Source organism: Oryctolagus cuniculus, chromosome 3, assembly GCF_964237555.1.
Source record: "Oryctolagus cuniculus chromosome 3, mOryCun1.1, whole genome shotgun sequence".
NCBI classification, from domain to species: domain Eukaryota; kingdom Metazoa; phylum Chordata; class Mammalia; order Lagomorpha; family Leporidae; genus Oryctolagus; species Oryctolagus cuniculus.
This window is the reverse complement of record NC_091434.1, coordinates 47,523,038-47,534,493: the sequence shown is the minus strand read 5'-3', so window position 1 is coordinate 47,534,493 and position 11,456 is coordinate 47,523,038.

Genomic DNA, 11,456 nt, shown 5'->3' with positions numbered 1-11,456 from the left:
CAGATTTAGGAGCATAATGATACTTCCCACCCTGCACTCAGTCCTGCCTACACTCCTACCCGCCCATACTCCCACCCTCCCTCCTCTTTCCTTATATTCTTTTTTTTTTTTTTTAAGGATTTTTTTATTTGACAGATAGAATTACAGACAGTGAGAGAGAGAGAGAGAGAGACAGAAAGTCTTCCTTCCTTTGGTTCACCCCCCAAATGGTTGCAACGGCTGGAGCTATGCACATCTGAAGCCAGGAGCCAGGTGCCTCCTTCCTGGTCTCCCATGAGGGTGCAGGGGCCCAAGCATTTGGGCTATCCTCCACTGCTATCCCAAGCTGGAAGAAGCTGGACTGGAAGAGGAGCAACCGGGACTAGAACCAGCGCCCATATTGGATGCTGACACTGCAGGCGGAGGATTAACTTAGTGCGCCACGGTACCAGCCCCCCCTTTCTTATTTTTTTTCTCTTAATGTTTACAGTGACAGACTTTCAGTTTACTTTATTAATAAGATTAATAATAATTATTTTATTAATAAGATTAATCATCCACTAAATAAAAAATTCAACAAACAATAAGAAAGAAACCTATTCCTCAACAGTAGAGACAAGGGTTATAAACAACAATCAATTCTCAGAATGTCAATTTTGCTCATACGCATTACATTTTTCTGTACTCTATTAGCTCCTGCAGATCAGGGAAACATTGTATTTGTCTTTTGGGAATTGTTTTTTTTTTTTCACTAAATATAATGAGTTACAGTTGCATCCATTTAGTTGCAAAAGACAGGATTTCATTCTTCATTTACAGCTGAGTAGTATTCCATAGTGTATATATACCACATTTTTTATTCAGTCATAGGTTGATGGAAATCTGGGTTGATTCTGTAACTTATTGTGAATTGAGCTATAATAAAAATGGGGGTAGATATAACTCTTTCATATGTTTATTTCATTTCCTTTCATTTCCCAGGAGTGGGATGGTTGGGTCATATGGTAAGTCTATTTTAAGATTTTTGAAGCATCTCCATACTGTCTTTCACAATGGCTGTCCTAATTTGCATTCTCATAAAGAGTGGATTAGGGTACTTTTTTCCCTATGTCCTCTCCAGCACTTATTTATTTATTTATTTATTTAAGATTTGTTAATTTATTTGAAAGGCAGAGTTACAGAGAAGTAGAAGCAGAGAGGGGCAGAGAGAGAGAGAGAGAGAGAGAGAGATCGATCTTCCACTCTCTGGTTCACTCCCCAAATGGTAGCTGAACAGATCCAAAACCAGGAGCTAGGAGATTCTTCCAGGTCTCCCATACCAGTGCAGGGGCACATGGACTTGGACCAGCCTCTACTGCTTTCCCAGGCCATAGCAGAGAGCTAGATGAGAAATGGAGTAACCAGAACCTGAACTGGAGCTGATATGGGATGCCAACAGTGCAGATGGCAGCTTTCTCTGCTATGCCACAGTGCCAACCTCTGTTTTTTGAATTCTGTATGAAAGCCACTATAACTGGAATAAGGTGAAGTCTCACTGTGGTTTTTATTTGCTTTTCCCTGAAGGCTAGTGTTCCTGACCATTTTCTCAAGTGTCTCTTGACCATTTGAATGTTATCTTTAGAAAAATGCCTTGTTCAAGTCCTTTGCCCATTTCTTAACTGGATTATTTTTTTGTTGTCGTTGAGTTTCTTGAGCTTCTTATTGATTCTGGATACTAATTGTTGATCAGTAGCACAGTTTGCAAGCATTTTGCCTCATCCTGTCATTTGCCTGTTCACTTCATTGGATAGTTCCTTTGCAGTGCAGAGACTCTTAGCTTGATGCAATTTCATCTATATTTACTTTGATTGCCTATGATTCTGGGGTCTTTTCCAAGAAGTCTTTGCCTATGCCAATGTCTTACAGAGTCTCCCCAATGTTCTCCTCTAGTAACTTCAGGTGGTAATTTTATATCCTTGATCCATTGTGAGTTGGATTTTGCATATGGTATTAGGTAGGGGTCTTGTTTCATACTTCTGCACCTGGAAATCCAGTTTTCCCAGCACCATTTGTTGAAGAGACTGTTCATGCTCCAGCGATTTATTTTAGCCCCTTTGTCAAAGATTAGTTGATTGTAGATGCATCTATTGATTTCTGGAGTTTCTATTCTGTTCCATGGGCCCACATTTTTATTTTTGTGCCAGTACCAGGATTTTGTTTTTTAGATTTTTATTAATTTTTTGACAGGTAGAATTACAGAAAGTGTGAGAGAGAGACAGAGAGAAAGGTATTCTTTCCATTGGTTCACTCCCCAAATGGCTGCTAGGGCTGGTGCTGTGCTGATCCGAAGCCAGGAGCCATGTGCCTCCTCCTGGTCTCCCATGTGGATGCAGGGGCCCAAGCATCTGGGCCATCCTCCACTGCTTTCCCAGGCCACAGCAGAGAGCTGGACTGGAAGAGGAGCAACCGGGACTAGAACCGGTGCCCATAGGGGACACCGGTGATGCAGGCGGAAGATTAACCTAAGTGTGCCAAGGTGCCGGCCCCAGGCTTTTTTGATTATTAATGCTCTGTAGTGTGTCTTGAAATCTGGTATCGTGATACCTCTGGCTTTGTTTTTGTTGTTTAAGATTGCTTTAGCTATTCAGGTATCTGTGTTTCTACATGAATTTTAGCATAGTTTCTTCTAGATCTGAGAAGAATGCTGTAGTATTTTGATTGGAATCACATTGATTCTGTGATTACAAATGAATCACATTTTTTTCCACTCTATAGAAACTAGGCACATGCAAATAACTCTTACAGTTTTATTTTTCTAAAATCTCTATAGCTTTCTGTGTACTTTCCAAATTCTGTTTTAAGGTATATATTATGACACTGTAGGGAGAGATTAAGTTTTGAGGAAGGAAGACTGAGTTGGTTTGGCTTGGTTTGAATGGCCTCAAAGACCATGATTAGAGACTTGGTCTCCACAATGTTGATTTCAGGAGTTGTGGAATCTCTAGCAGGTGCTGCTTAGTGTGAGGTCCTTCTGTCCTTCAACATGTGCTTTTGGAGACTACTTCTCACAACAGAGATGCTGCATAAAGCCTGACTTTCACCAATTTCACTCTGCCCCTGACTGGGGATGTACTCCTGACATCTGACACGTGTACCCACCACTGCGATCCCCCAGATCTCCCTGGGGTATTCACCAGCACTGAGCTGATGCAGGCACCACACCCTTAAATCTCTGAAACTGTGAGCTCAATAAACCGTTTCTGATTATAAAGTTAGCTGTGTGGGGTATTTGCTACACTTAGATAAAGCTGACTAATAGAAAGATTCATCTTAAAGTCAGTAACTTGAATTGCACTCTTAGTTTTGCTGCTAACTAACAATCATTTGGGGGAACTCAGAATTTTCTGGTCTTCGGTTTTCTTTCTTGTATTCCGAAGTGATAGTTTTCTAGAATGTTTCCATATAATAACTACCTGTGATTCGGTGATATTTAAAAGTACTCATAATTACCAAATGTTGTATTAACTTTTGTTGTTTTAGGTATTACATGTTTCAGATATATCCTGATATCTAAATATAATGTTGACATTCTTAATTTCATACTTAAACTTGGCTATCATGAAGTATGAATATTTTAAACTATTCACAAACAGGTAGATGCCCTATACCAATATGATATAACCCACTTTATTATTATTCTGAATTCTTTTATCCCTTGTTATATTTTTCTATCATTTACTTACCTTCCTATATGGATTAATTTTATAAAAAAAGGAATACATCTTTCTATAATATTATGATTATAGCACAATTGCAAAGCAGTTAAATATAACTAGCCATATTGATATGTGCTTCCTTCGCTAAAGACAATGAATAACAGAATGAATGTTAAATTGTTTTAAACTAGAACAGTGATTTATTATTGTCATCAAGTAAAAGAGCCATATACAGAAACCCAACCACAAAATTCAGTGATAGATTTCTTTAGACATCTTACATGCAAACTCAATTTGAGCCCTATTAAATCAAAGGGAAATAAGTCAGGTAATGTCAGGTCTTATAAATGCTTGATCCCACCATTATTTCCACAGCAACTTGATTTAATGTAAATATCATTGTGTGATAAAACTGGATTAAATCAAGTAAAAATGGGATTGAAGAGGAGGGAAAAGGACTTAACTAAAATAACTATTCTGTGTGAGTCTCTGTTAGTGAGTTTTCCACAGCAAAATACCATTTCAGAGTATTATGGCATAAAAATGCATGCCTTTTGCTGGTAAAAGTTTAAATTTACTCATTAATTTATTTGTTTTTCCTGACACGTTCCATTTAGACTCTAGGACAAGAGTAAACAAGATTCTTTATGCCCTTTTTGTCTCAGAAATTCTGTGTTAGAAGGAGAGATATACATTAACCTTTTGAAGCATTTACATTATAAAAATTAAATAAATTTTCAAGTTAGTCAAACTAAGAAATTTAAAATCCTCGTAACAGTGCAATAGTTGAGATCATTCTATATACAATTATACTCCTGGTTGCATTTTAAGTTAAATTTTTAGAAGACTTTATATATTTTTTATTTTTTAAAAGATTTATTTATTTGAGAGTCAGAGTTACACAGAAAGAGGAGAGGCAGAGAGACAGAGAGAGAGAGAGGTCTTCCATCTAATGGTTCAATCCCCAATTGGCCATGATGACCAGAGCTATGTTGATATGAAACCAAGAGCCAGGAGCTTCTTCCAGGTCTCCCATGCGGGTGCAGGTGCCCAAGCACTTGGCCATCTTCTACTGCTTTCCCAGGCCAGAGCAGAGAGCTGGATGGGAAGTGGAGCAGCTGGGTCTGGAACCAGCGCCCATATGGGATGTTGGCGCTTCAGGCCAGGGCTTTAACCCACTTTGCCACAGCGCCGGCCCCTAGAAGTCTTTAAAACAATGTTGAGATCACTTTCGTTTTATGAAAGCTGGAAACAATTGTTGTTAATTCATACACAGTATTAGAAATAACACAACTGAACAAAACAGGAACAAAAAAATAATATATTCTTTTTATACAAATGGGATAAAAATTTTTCTGTAGATTATTGCTAGGGAACTATTAGCTGAATAACTAGAAAGTTAGATACAAATTCTGTTTCTGATTCTTAAAAAGTGATTCATTTTGTGGCTAGGGTTTAAATATATGTGAATTACTAACATCTTGAGCACAAATACACAGACATGTTGTAACACATACTAATCATTTTAATATAGGATCATTATTTAAAGATAATCATATTGCTATTGATAATTCTATTACATTATCATAAACATAGTGGATAAACAAAAACAACGTTGGTTTATCACACTAACTGTATTTGTACATTTGGTATTTTTAAGCTATTCTGATTACTTCATCTGTAATTCTATAAATTATATAGTAATTCATAAAATATACTTTATATATTATGAAATATACAACTAATATAATAAACAAGATTAGAGTAAATATGCTGTTAGAAGCTATAATATGATAGCCTATTTCTTTGTTTAGTAGACATTGGTAATCATACTACATTTCAGAAAGCATCCCACTATGAAATGTTTATAACAAAGTATTTTCAAGGTTGAAAGTTAATTGAGTTAAAGAACCTTTTAAACAGGATAGACTATCATGTCATATGTATTTGTCTCTTGTACATTCCAAGTTATTTCATTCTCTCTACCGTAGTTTATTAATGGCAAGGAGGATGCTACAATGAGCTAAGCATAGAATGAACAAATTTTGGAAACTGAAGAATGTTATTTCCTAAAATATGGTTGAACAATTTTGAGTATATATTAACTCATTCTTTTAAGATTTTTCCTGCACAATTGTTCTAAATTATGAAGTCCTTGTCTCTTTCATTCTTTATTAACATAGTGATATGAATACTTTTTATAAGGTAATTATAAGGATTACATAATTCCAGAAATGCCTATTGAAAATAACATTATTAGATAAGATGTCACTTTATGTTTATTATTATTATTACTATATTATTATCATCATTACTGTAATGATTTCAGAGATTTTAGAAGACTGATTCAAGTAAACTTCTGCTTAGAAACAAAGAGATGACTGGCCTTCAAAAGGGGTGATTTCTTATGGTTAATGATACATTTGAGGCTCTTCAATAAGTTCATAATAAGAAAAAATATTTATGTATTTCAGAAGTTTTATACCAAAATAACATCATCTTTTATTCCTATTTTTCAAGAAACTTTTGAAATATTCTCATACACATACCAGTATTAGCTAGGATTTTCCTTTCCCATATGATGGCATATGTTCTCATTTTAACATATGCCTTCAGCATATTTTTAAAAATAATTTCTCATGGAAGATATTTTTACCTTATTAATTTTTTCATTTGGATAAAGGAGGTATGTGAGATGAGGACATACATATCCCTCCTTGTTCATATCTCTAGGCATAACCTCAGTCTACCTATACCTCAGATAGAATAATTCCTATAAGTCCAAGTTGCTACCCAATTATGTGACATCTCTGTATGTATTTCCTGTCTATTATGATATTCTGAAAATTGAAACTTGCCTCTTCTCTTTTGAGAATATTTCCATTATCACTGTCAGCAATTTCTTCATAGTTTCTAACTATGTTACCATAATGGTTGCCTTGGAAAATCCCTTTCAGTACTCCTTGAAACAAGCTGTCATCACAATCAGTATTATATATATATATATATATATATATATATACACACATATATATGTATATACTTGCAATTTATGATGAAGATAATGATGAATAAATGATGAAGATAACAATAATTAGAATAGTTGCAATTTTTTAATTTTGAAAATTAATTTGAAAGACAGAGCTACAGAGAAAAAGAGAGTAAGAGCAGGATGGTCAGAGAAAGAGGTCTTCCATTCACAGTTTCACAACAGCTGGGGCTTGCCCAGGCTAAAGCCAGGAGCCAGGAGCCTCTTCTTGGTCTCGCACATGGCTGCATGGGCCTAAGCACTTGGGCCATCCTCTGCTGCTTTCCCAGGCACATCAGCAGGGAGATGGATCAGATGTTGAGCAGCTGGGACTTAAACTGGTGCCCATATGGGATACTGGCTCTTCAAGCCATGGCTTTAACCCCCTGCTCTACAGTGGCTGCACCAGAATGTTTTTTACTACTTTTAATTCTAACTTTGTTACATACAATAACTCATTCACAGTTATATTAAGTCCACAGAAGAATCTTCTGTCGTCATAATAATTTATAGGGAAAGTGAGTCACAATAAGCGATCAAGTGATTTCTGAATGATACAGCAAGGGCAACGTTGGAAAAAATGTCTAAATTCATTTACTAAAAGCCTATGGTTGAATGATCTCTAAAAAAGCTGATTATAGTCTTTATTAGTACTATCATGCCATTGATTTATTGCCACTGTGTGTAGCATATTTGTTGTAGCATCCTTTATGGTATCTTGTTAAATTATTTATCAATAGCATAAGTTACCTGTATATATAATTTAAGTAAAATATGTTTTATTACTTTGATGGAAATAAAGATAAAATCAAATGAATTTATAAAAATATATCATTTATTTTAAACTTTAAATGTTTTAAATTAAATACATATAAATAACAAAATGAGTAAATCTTTTCCCTGCATGTATCTGGTCAACTTGAATGAGTCAACCCTATCCTACTGCAGACTGATATGAACTTTTTCTATTTTTATACAATTTTCCAAAATGATGAATGAAATAAAGCATAATTCCTTTAACAGTCTACACAGTAATTACACTGATGGAAAATTTAGCATATGAAACAGTAAAATAGTCCTTTTGTTTACCTAAAATATTCAAATTATGCCTGAAATATCCTGGATGCCAGGTCTAGAACATAAAACTACACCTGTTGAGAATATCCAAAGATAATTTCTAAAAATATAATGATTATATACACTTCATAATGCAAATCTCCATTTTTTTCTTTCTGAATTGAGAAGGTTTATTAATAAAGCAGGCACACACTCAAGTAAAAATTGCATCCCTTTAGTACAATCCTGGGTTATACGAAAATAAATTCATTCTTATATTTTGAAAATTACAAAACTTACTGAAGAGAGGACGCAGTCATGAATTTATTGTGCTTTATTTGAAAACATTTTTCAAATGCTTAAATTGAGCATTGTTTATTTAAAATTGTTTTCTTTACTTCCTGTCTTCAGATTTGTTTGACTATTAAGTAAAATATAAGAGAAACTATATTTACATCATTTACTCTTAGTTTGGTAGCAATGTGACAGGGATAACAATAACAGTTTAACAATCTAGTCCCAAATCCAGTATAAAAATTGTCATGTCTTAAAAAATAACTTCTACAACTCTCCATATTTCTATCTAGCTATATATTTAGACAAGAGAAGTCTTGAGTGAAAAACACTGAAATAACAATGAAGAAAATGTTACACAAGATAATTACCCATTGCAATGGTTAAATTTAGATGTCTACTTGGCTGGATTAAGGGCTGCCCAGACAGCTAGTGAAGCATTATTTTTGGGTGGGTCTGTTGCTGTGCTTCTGGAAGAGATTGGCATTTCAATTAGCTCTTCATTGTAGGTGGGAGCCTTCTTTCCAGCTGAGGGCCCAGATAGAACAAAAAGGCAGAGGGATAATAATTACACTCTTAGCCTTATAGAGATGTGAAACCCCTTTCACTTGCCCTTCGGCATCAGAACGTCAGAACGTCAGAACGTCAGGTCTGTATACCGGTACTTGTACCAGTGGGGTTTCAGGCCCTCAGCTTCCAAAATCAGGTTACGCAGTACTCAGGTTTCTTGGTTCTTCATTTAGTAGATGGTCTACTATGGGACTTCTCAGTCTCCAAAGCACAGGTTAATGGCCCTAATGAACCTCCTTTTATCTCCCTCTCTCTCTCTTTCTTTCATCTATCATCTTTCATCTATCATCTATTGCCCATTGCTTCTGGTTTTCCGGAGAATGAATACCTCTGTGAATTCAGTGTAAGTATGTGCACAGAAAGACTAAGGTGATAGTTAGAAAGAGGCAGTAATAGAGAATGACCTGAAGCTAAAGAGCAAGTTACTCCACAGATAGCTCCTGGTAGACAGAAGTTTAAAGAAAGTTTAAAAACAGAGTAAAAGCTGGGTTGCAGCATTGCATAATAAACCAATATCAGAACACACAAAAAAACACATTGCGGAGATATGTGTTTATCTCTTTGTCACATTGTTTGCAATTTAAATAAATAAGTAAATATTAAAAAAAAATAAGAGTTTAAATGAAATATAACTGAGAAGAAGGTAACCACAGGCATTGATTTATTTGAATAAATAGTTGCTTCCTCATAGAAATTGAACAAGGAATTCAACACAATTTTAATTATTTTCAAGAACTAGGTGATTCAGTGATATCCGTATTTCTAGATAAGATTTTAGTTTTAAATACCATATATAATTTACTAATAATGTACCTTGAAACCGATGAAAAATGAGGCAAATAGATATATTTTACTTGATTAAAAATTATAGTTAAGGTTGGTCAAATATAATTGAGAATTATGTTTATTTTTAATATGCATATTCTATGTATTTGCATATTCACTATACACGTATGTAATAATAAATATAGATATCATATTTTATGTTTGCAATAATTCGAAGATTAATGTAACATTTAGTAAGTCATAATAATGATTTCACCTACTTATCGAGCTCTCAGTTGATAATTTATAATGGGAATTCTGACAGGGTTCCTGCATTTCGGTATGAAGAGTGCCACTACACCAGCTAATAACAGTGTGTCACAGTGTGAGCACATGCTTCCTGTTGTGCTCAGATCAGGGAAAGTAGAAGGCGTCCTGTTGTGCCGAATAGACATCACAGCTCTTCAATTCCAGCCTATGATAAAGAAAACAAATCCCCCTTTTTTGCAGTAAGTGGTAAAACTATGGTGCTACGCCATGTATTAACACTTCGTTAGCGATGTGATTTTGAGATTATTTTTGGTTCACATTCACAAAATAATCCTTGATCATGTTAGACTGTGTATTTTTTTATTTTTTATTTTTTTATTTTTTGACAGGCAGAGTGGACAGTGAGAGAAAGAGAGACAGAAAGGTCTTCCTTTTGCGTTGGTTCACCCTCCAATGGTCGCCGTGGAAGGGGTGGCCGGCGCACTGTACTGATCCAAGGCAGGAGCCAGGTGCTTCTCCTGGTCTCCCATGGAGTGTAGGGTCCAAGGACTTGGGACATCCTCCACTGCACTCCCGGGCCACAGCGGAGAGCTGGCCTGGAAGAGGGGCAACTGGGACAGAATCCGGTGCCCCAACTGGGACTAGAACCCCGTGTGCCGGCACCGCAAGGCAGAAGATTAGCTTATTGAGCTAGATTGCGGTTTTTAAATTTAAATATTATGAGTGGGCATTTAAGCAAGATGTTAAGATACCGATGTTTCATATCAAAGAACTGGGTCCATTTCATGACTCTAGCTTTTGATCTCAGCTTCCTGTTAATGCAGATACTGGGAGACAACAGTGGTGGTTTCAACAGTTGAGTTCCTTCTACTCACATGGGGGATCTGCATTGCATTCCCTGCTCCTGACTCCAGCCCCATCCCTGCCCCAGTCTCTATGGGTATTTGGGAAGTGAACAAGTGCATGCAACTATGTCTATCTGTCAGTCTGTCTCTCTGTATCTTAAATAAACTTTAAAAATGAAATTAAACATTAATATATATATTCAACAAAATGTAATACCTTTATAAAGCAAGTATATACAATTAAATCATTGTTTTAATTTTAAATATTTTAATATTTTATTATCATTGAATATTAGTAGTGGAAATTAGGAAGGAAGGAAGGAAGGAAAGGAGTGTCTACCTTCAAATCGTAAACTCTCATTTGAATAATTTAAATTGCACATGATATAGAGAAGAGGCAATGTTACAGAGGTTTTCCTTCAGAGTTCAAAGTAGTGTCTGAAAATGAATCTCTGAGAATTATGTTCTCAGTGACAGCCACTGCAAGGCTGGACGAGGAGAAAGGGCCTGGCAGTCCCACACCTGAATGCCTTCTGTTAGGATTTCTCCCATTGGGTGAAAACCTGTAGTTTTGCACAGGAAAGCCTCTCCCTTCTCTACAGAATCCCGAAAAGTGGCTTAAGTCACTTCCCCTGTTTTTCAGCCAAGAGCTCCTTGCCACGGCCCACCAGGAATCTGTGCAGTCTGTTCCTGGCTTGCCAGAGGACCTGAACCAGATGGTGCTTCTGTGGCTTGGCCACATTTTGGATGAGTAACTTCAACAAACATCTCCAAGGTCAGTATGGCCTGGCCTGTTGTCATGCGTGAAGGTGACTTCAAGGGTAAAGACTTTGTGATCCTTTGCTCCAGAGGTGGAGAGAGAGACCCAAATGTGGTTGGGGTAAAAGAAAATTGCTTCAAACAAATCAGAACCATCAGCCTGGTTAGGGGCTGTGTCAGCACACTGTTGTCCCC